The following is a 5,968-nucleotide window of genomic DNA, read 5'->3' as shown; positions in this document are numbered from 1 at the left end:
TCACAAACACAGTCGACCGGAACAACAAATTCGAGCTATCAATTCAACATCCCGTTCTAACTCCTTATCAACACAGTGCAGACTCCGATGCAAGGACCAATCGCGATACGGGGTGAGAGCAAGGGAGGATCTCCCGTTTCTCTGGCTCCTCCTAGTTGTTTGAACTGGGAATTTAATTCATTTTTTATCGAAATCCAATAAAAAAGTTTTAGTTTTTTTACAATGCTCGAATGGTTTATTACAAAGACAGTAAAACTCTTTAAATGTTGACTATATTAAAAAAAAACATTTAAACTCACTTATGTTTATTTTAAAGGACGGTGTTTTAGAGAATTTTCTTTTTTATAATTCATAATATTGTATAATGTTTTAAAATTAGTTCTTAATTTTTTACCATCGTCGTAATTTTATAACTTATTACTTGTTTTTATTTATTTAAATTGCATAGACCTTAGTCGTTCAGCCAGTTGCACTAGATTCTGAAATCAGACAAATACTCAATCCTATCCTTAATTCAAAATTAACGGAGAATTAATAGAAGAACATACGGAGTCAATTGCTTCTCGTCTAGAGGACATCAAGACATTTTTACCCATGGTGGAATCATGAATGTAAAACAGCAGTCGAGTCTAGCAAAAGAGCTTTTAACAAATACAAGCGCCACAAAATTGTTGAGAATAAAATGGAATACACAAAACAACGTGCTATAACCAAGAAGACAACTAGAAATGCCAAATGAAAGTCATGGACTCAATATGTAGGTATCAACGTTAAATGCAAACACTCCCATGACTGAAGTGTGGAACAAAGTCCGAAGAATATCTGGATTAAATAGCAATCAGAATATTAAGAGCTTCGAGATAAATGGAAAGGCAGTTACTAGTAATACTGAGATTGTCAAAATCCTTGCTAACACAGACAAAAACCGATCCAGTAATATTACTTATAAAAAATCTTTCATTAATTACAAACGGCAAAAAGAAAATAAGAAAATTAACATTATACCGGACACATATGATTCGCTAAATTTACCCATTTCTCAATTAAAGTATACAGAAGCATTATCAAATCTCAAAGAAACTAGCGCTGGCCCGGATGATATTCCTAGTATTTTTATCAAACACCTTCTAGTTAACGCTCACAAACAACTTCTAGATCTATTTAATATTATTTGGCTACAGCAGAAATTTCCTGAAAAATGGCATGAATCTACAGTAATACCTATACAAAAACCTAATAGTATTAAAACAAGTTCCGAGTCATACCGACTGATATCTTTAACATGCGCCATGTGTAAGTTGCTAGAAAAAATTATTAATAATAGACTAAGATAGCACCTAGAAAGACAAGATTTCGACATTCGCACTAAGGAGTAAATGTCCAGCGGCTTTCTTTGACATATCAAGAGCGCTCGATACAGCCTGGCATGATTGTATAATAAAAAAATTACATAGTTGGAACATCCATGGTCACTGCCTCTTGTTTATTAAAAACTACTTTCAACATAGAGCTTTCAGAGTTAGGACAAACAACACAGAATTAATGTATCCAGAAAATGTCATTCCTCAAGGCTCGGTTATAAGCCCTACCCTCTTCATAGTGGCAATCAATGATATTCTCAAAAATCTTAAATCGCCTATAAAGGCACGAGTCTACGCGGATAATTTTGTAGTTTTTTGCAAAGGCAAAATATACCAAATGTATTTTGTCATACACAGAACTTTATACAACACTTAGAACTCTGGTCACAAAAAACAGGTCTCTGTTTTTCCACTGAAAAAACTCGTTTCCTAAAGTCTCGAGTACCTAAAACATGTAACGTCAATAAAGTTTTTGGGCATGACATTCGAAGAAACTCTAAGCTGGAAACTTCATATAACAAATTTGATCTTATCTTGTCACAAGCGATTAAATCTTCTAAAAACTCTGGCGAATAAAGAATCGCCAAACACTTTTTATGTTATACAGAACATTAATCAGATCAAAATTAGATTATGGATCTACTGTGTATTCTACAGTCACTAAGACACTGCTAAAAAACTTGACAGTCTTCACAATCTCTCTTTAGGAATAATATCTGGAGCTTTTCGCACAACACCAATCGAAAGTATTTATTATGAAGTTGGTGAACCGTCCCTAGAAGACAGAAGATTTTATTTAAGTGTAGCATACGCCGCAAAAATCAGGTCTAACTCAAAAAACCCTACTATTCAAAACTGTTTTACAGAAAAGTTCTCAAATCTCTTCATAAATAGGCCAAGATCGGCCAAACTCTTCTACGCAAGGATTAGAAGCTACTTAAATCAATTAAACTACACGTTCCCAGAATGCTTTCCCTCCCAATTGTCCTCAATTCCTCCATGGCAAATAACAAACCCTCAGTGCCTAACCTGCCTCATTTCTTTCGACAAACATTCAACAAACCCACAGTTAATCAAATCTGCCTTCAATGATATGCTTCACAACTACAAGAATATACACATATATACACAGATGCATCTAAATCAAATGAAGGTACTGGTGCTGCAGTCATAACCCCAACATCGACAAATAAATACAAACTCCCTTCAGAGTACTCCATTTACTCTGCTGAACTATACGCTCTATAGCAGGCCACCCTTGCCGTCAACGCATCCAATGATACCAATTATATTATACTCTTAGACTCTCTAAGTTCCGTACAATCAATCCAATATGTCTATCCAACTAATGCTTTGGTCATCAAGATAAAACAAGAAGTTCATACCGCTCAACTGAATAGAAAAAAATATTATATTCTTCTGGATACCATCACATATTGGAATTCAAGGAAATGAAGAGGCAGACAAAGCTGCAAAAGAAGCGGCAACTATTATAGTGATAATGCGAAGTGTACTGAAACATTTACGAGTGTGGACGTGAACACTGCGGCCAAACGTAAAGTGTGATATATGTGGGAAGAAAAGTGGAAAGTGTTATCGGCCAAGCTACGCGATTGTAAGAAATCGATAAAGCCTTGGCCCACATTACCAATAAGTCGAAGAGACTAGGTAATATTAATGCGACTCCGGTTGGGTCATACTCGATTAACCAATAGCTATGTATTTTCCAACAAACAAGAACCAATATGACAACTGTAAAGAAAAATTAACAGTCAAACATATATTAGAGAATTGTCAAAAGTCAAATGTAAAAAAAAAGACATTTTTAGTAGAGAAACAATGCTGGACCACGGATAAGGTGTTGTAACATTGAGGTTAAAATTCCATGCTCGCGTACAAATCTTATAGAACTATGCATGTGTCTGACAAGAAATCTGTAATGATATTGTGCAATTTGTCGTGAGCCTGTAACCAGAAGTCGCACGAGCCTCAATTAACGAACTTTACTTGGCAAAAGAGTATTGGTAAGAATGGTTGCGAATATCTTCCGGCAAGATGATTCGCAACCGACAGCATGAGCCAACGTGTACAGGCAGATTTAGAGGCTAGATAAGGCAATACAAAGTATTAAGTTATTTTTTAGTAATTTTTTTTTCTTCTTTTTTGTATTATTAATCGTATTTTGAGAACGATTTCCGAAGTGGAAATAGAAACACCAATAAACTTATTTTGACCTACAATTGTGGCTTATTCCCATTAAAATAGTATTTAATACTATATCATAATGTAATCCTTTATTAATTTTTGTTCTATTTTATTTTATACCAATAAAGATGAAAAATTTACAAAAATTTATAAAAAAAACACATATAATTTTTGTTACACAAGTCGTATTTAGTAATTTTTTAAAGGCAGTCCCATTTCCAATTCTGCGGGAGGGGGGTGACATAGTTTGTTACGCCACTGCCGGTAAGTAGTAGAAGGTAAAGTAGTTGATGGAAGAATCGTGAAGGCATGGGTGCTAGAAAAATTGAAGTGACAAATTGGCAACAGTTCAAAATCAATGGAATTTGACGGTGAAAAACAATTGTTAAAGTCAAGCTGCTACATGACTGTAGCGCCAGTGATGCTTTTTGTCAATCTTGGGAAGAAAACAAGAAAGTGATAGATACGTTATAAACACGTTTTTATTCCTAAAAAATTGTTAAAAAATATTATAATAAATACTATACTGACTTTATTACAGATTGAATGGAGTATATATAGTTTTAGGTATATAGCTCATAAAAATAATTTCTTCTCTCTCTTTTTGTCAACCATTTTCCATCCACTTGTGAATGTAGATCTTTCCTAATTGCTTCCATCTTTCTCCATCTTGCGCCAATCTAATCCACTGTTTGCCTGCCACTGCTCTTATGTCATCTACCCATCTTTTTTGAGGTCTTCCCATGCTCCTTGTTGTCGTCCTTAGTCTCCATTCTAGAATTCTCCGTGTCCACCTGTTGTCATTATATCGGGCTACGGGACCTGCCCAGCGCCATTTCATTATTGTAATTTCTTCCACAATATCCCTAATCTTCGTTCTACGTCTTATCTCGGTGTTTCTAATCTTGTCTCTCAGTGATATTCCAAGCATGATTCGTTCCATTGCTCTTAGCGTTGTTTCTAATTTTTTAGCAGATTTTTTGGTAAGGGCTGCTGTCTCCAAGCCATAGGTACAAACTTGTAGTATGCATGTGCTATACACCTTTTTCTTTAAGTTTACAGAAATGGAGGTGTTTTTCAAGATATATGATAGTTTTCCGAAAGCGCCCAATGCCTGTTGTGTTCATCTTTTAATTTTAGCATCTTGATTTGGTTTTCCTAGTTTGATGACATGACCTAGATATACATAATGTTCAACATTTTCTATGGTATGATTTTCTGTTGTTATATTTGTCTGGTCTCGGCTCAGTATTTTTGTTTTATTGTAGTTCATTTTTAAGCCTACCGCTCCGGAAACTGCATTTAATTGTTGTAACATATCATTTAGTTCTTGGATATTATCGGCTATTAAAACTATGTCATCTGCGAATCTCAAGTGGTTTAAGTATAATCCGTCGCCGTTGATACCCTTGTTGTTTCATTCTAGTTTCTCAGAAGTTCCATTCATAAAAATAATAGAAAACCTTAACAATTTATCGTTAAACCATAAATATCTAAGTTCATTAACCTTTGTGGACCACAATGCAACAACAACGAAAAATTATTACCTTAACCACCTACCTTAAGTTTATTTGCAAACAATTTGAGTGCATTAACAACTACCTGAATTAGCACAATGCAACAGAAAACAATGTTTCTAAAAAACAGTCATTAATTTTGTATCTCTTTATTTTACCGAATTAAACTTTTACTGTAACAATCGGTAATTATAAATTTATCTAAAAATGACAAAACGTGTATAATCTTTTAGCTAATATTCGATCACTTAATAATTGTAAGTTTATGTATTTATGTATTTATTACGTAATTTTTTTTTATAATTATACCTTTAATAATAGAACTGTTGAATGTTTTAACAAAGAATATAGACGCTTAAGCGTTCATATTCTTTGGTTTTAATATGATTAATAAATAGATATAAATAGAAAATATGTCTGGGGACGTGTAATTATGTTTTTCATAAGTTTAACTGTATTTTTTATATAAATAAGTGTATTTCTCTAAATTATGGTAGCAAAGAAATACTATAATTTCGACACATCCCGTATATTTTTGTCTGCTCCATATCATTCGAAGGTCCTCCAAACGTTAAGGGTGTGAAACTAGGGAGAGGCGTGTCTGCGAGCTTATCTCGCTTTTGCAGGTATTGCTTTATTAGTTTTGGCAAAATTGCTGCACACATAGTAACCCTAAGAAAACATTTCAGTGAAATGCATAATTTAATGTTAAAGTGTCTGGATAATATCATCGATAGTATCAAATAAATTATTATAATCTGTTTAATACTGAGAAAAGAGAAAAAATATTCTATGAAAAGTCGTCAAAATGTACGCGTCAAAATATAAAGCTAGGACCTACTCAAATAAAATATTTACGATATAAAAATTTTAGATAAAATAGAA

Source organism: Diabrotica undecimpunctata, chromosome 6 (genome assembly GCF_040954645.1).
Source record: "Diabrotica undecimpunctata isolate CICGRU chromosome 6, icDiaUnde3, whole genome shotgun sequence".
Taxonomy (NCBI): domain Eukaryota; kingdom Metazoa; phylum Arthropoda; class Insecta; order Coleoptera; family Chrysomelidae; genus Diabrotica; species Diabrotica undecimpunctata.
This window is presented reverse-complemented; position numbering follows the sequence as displayed.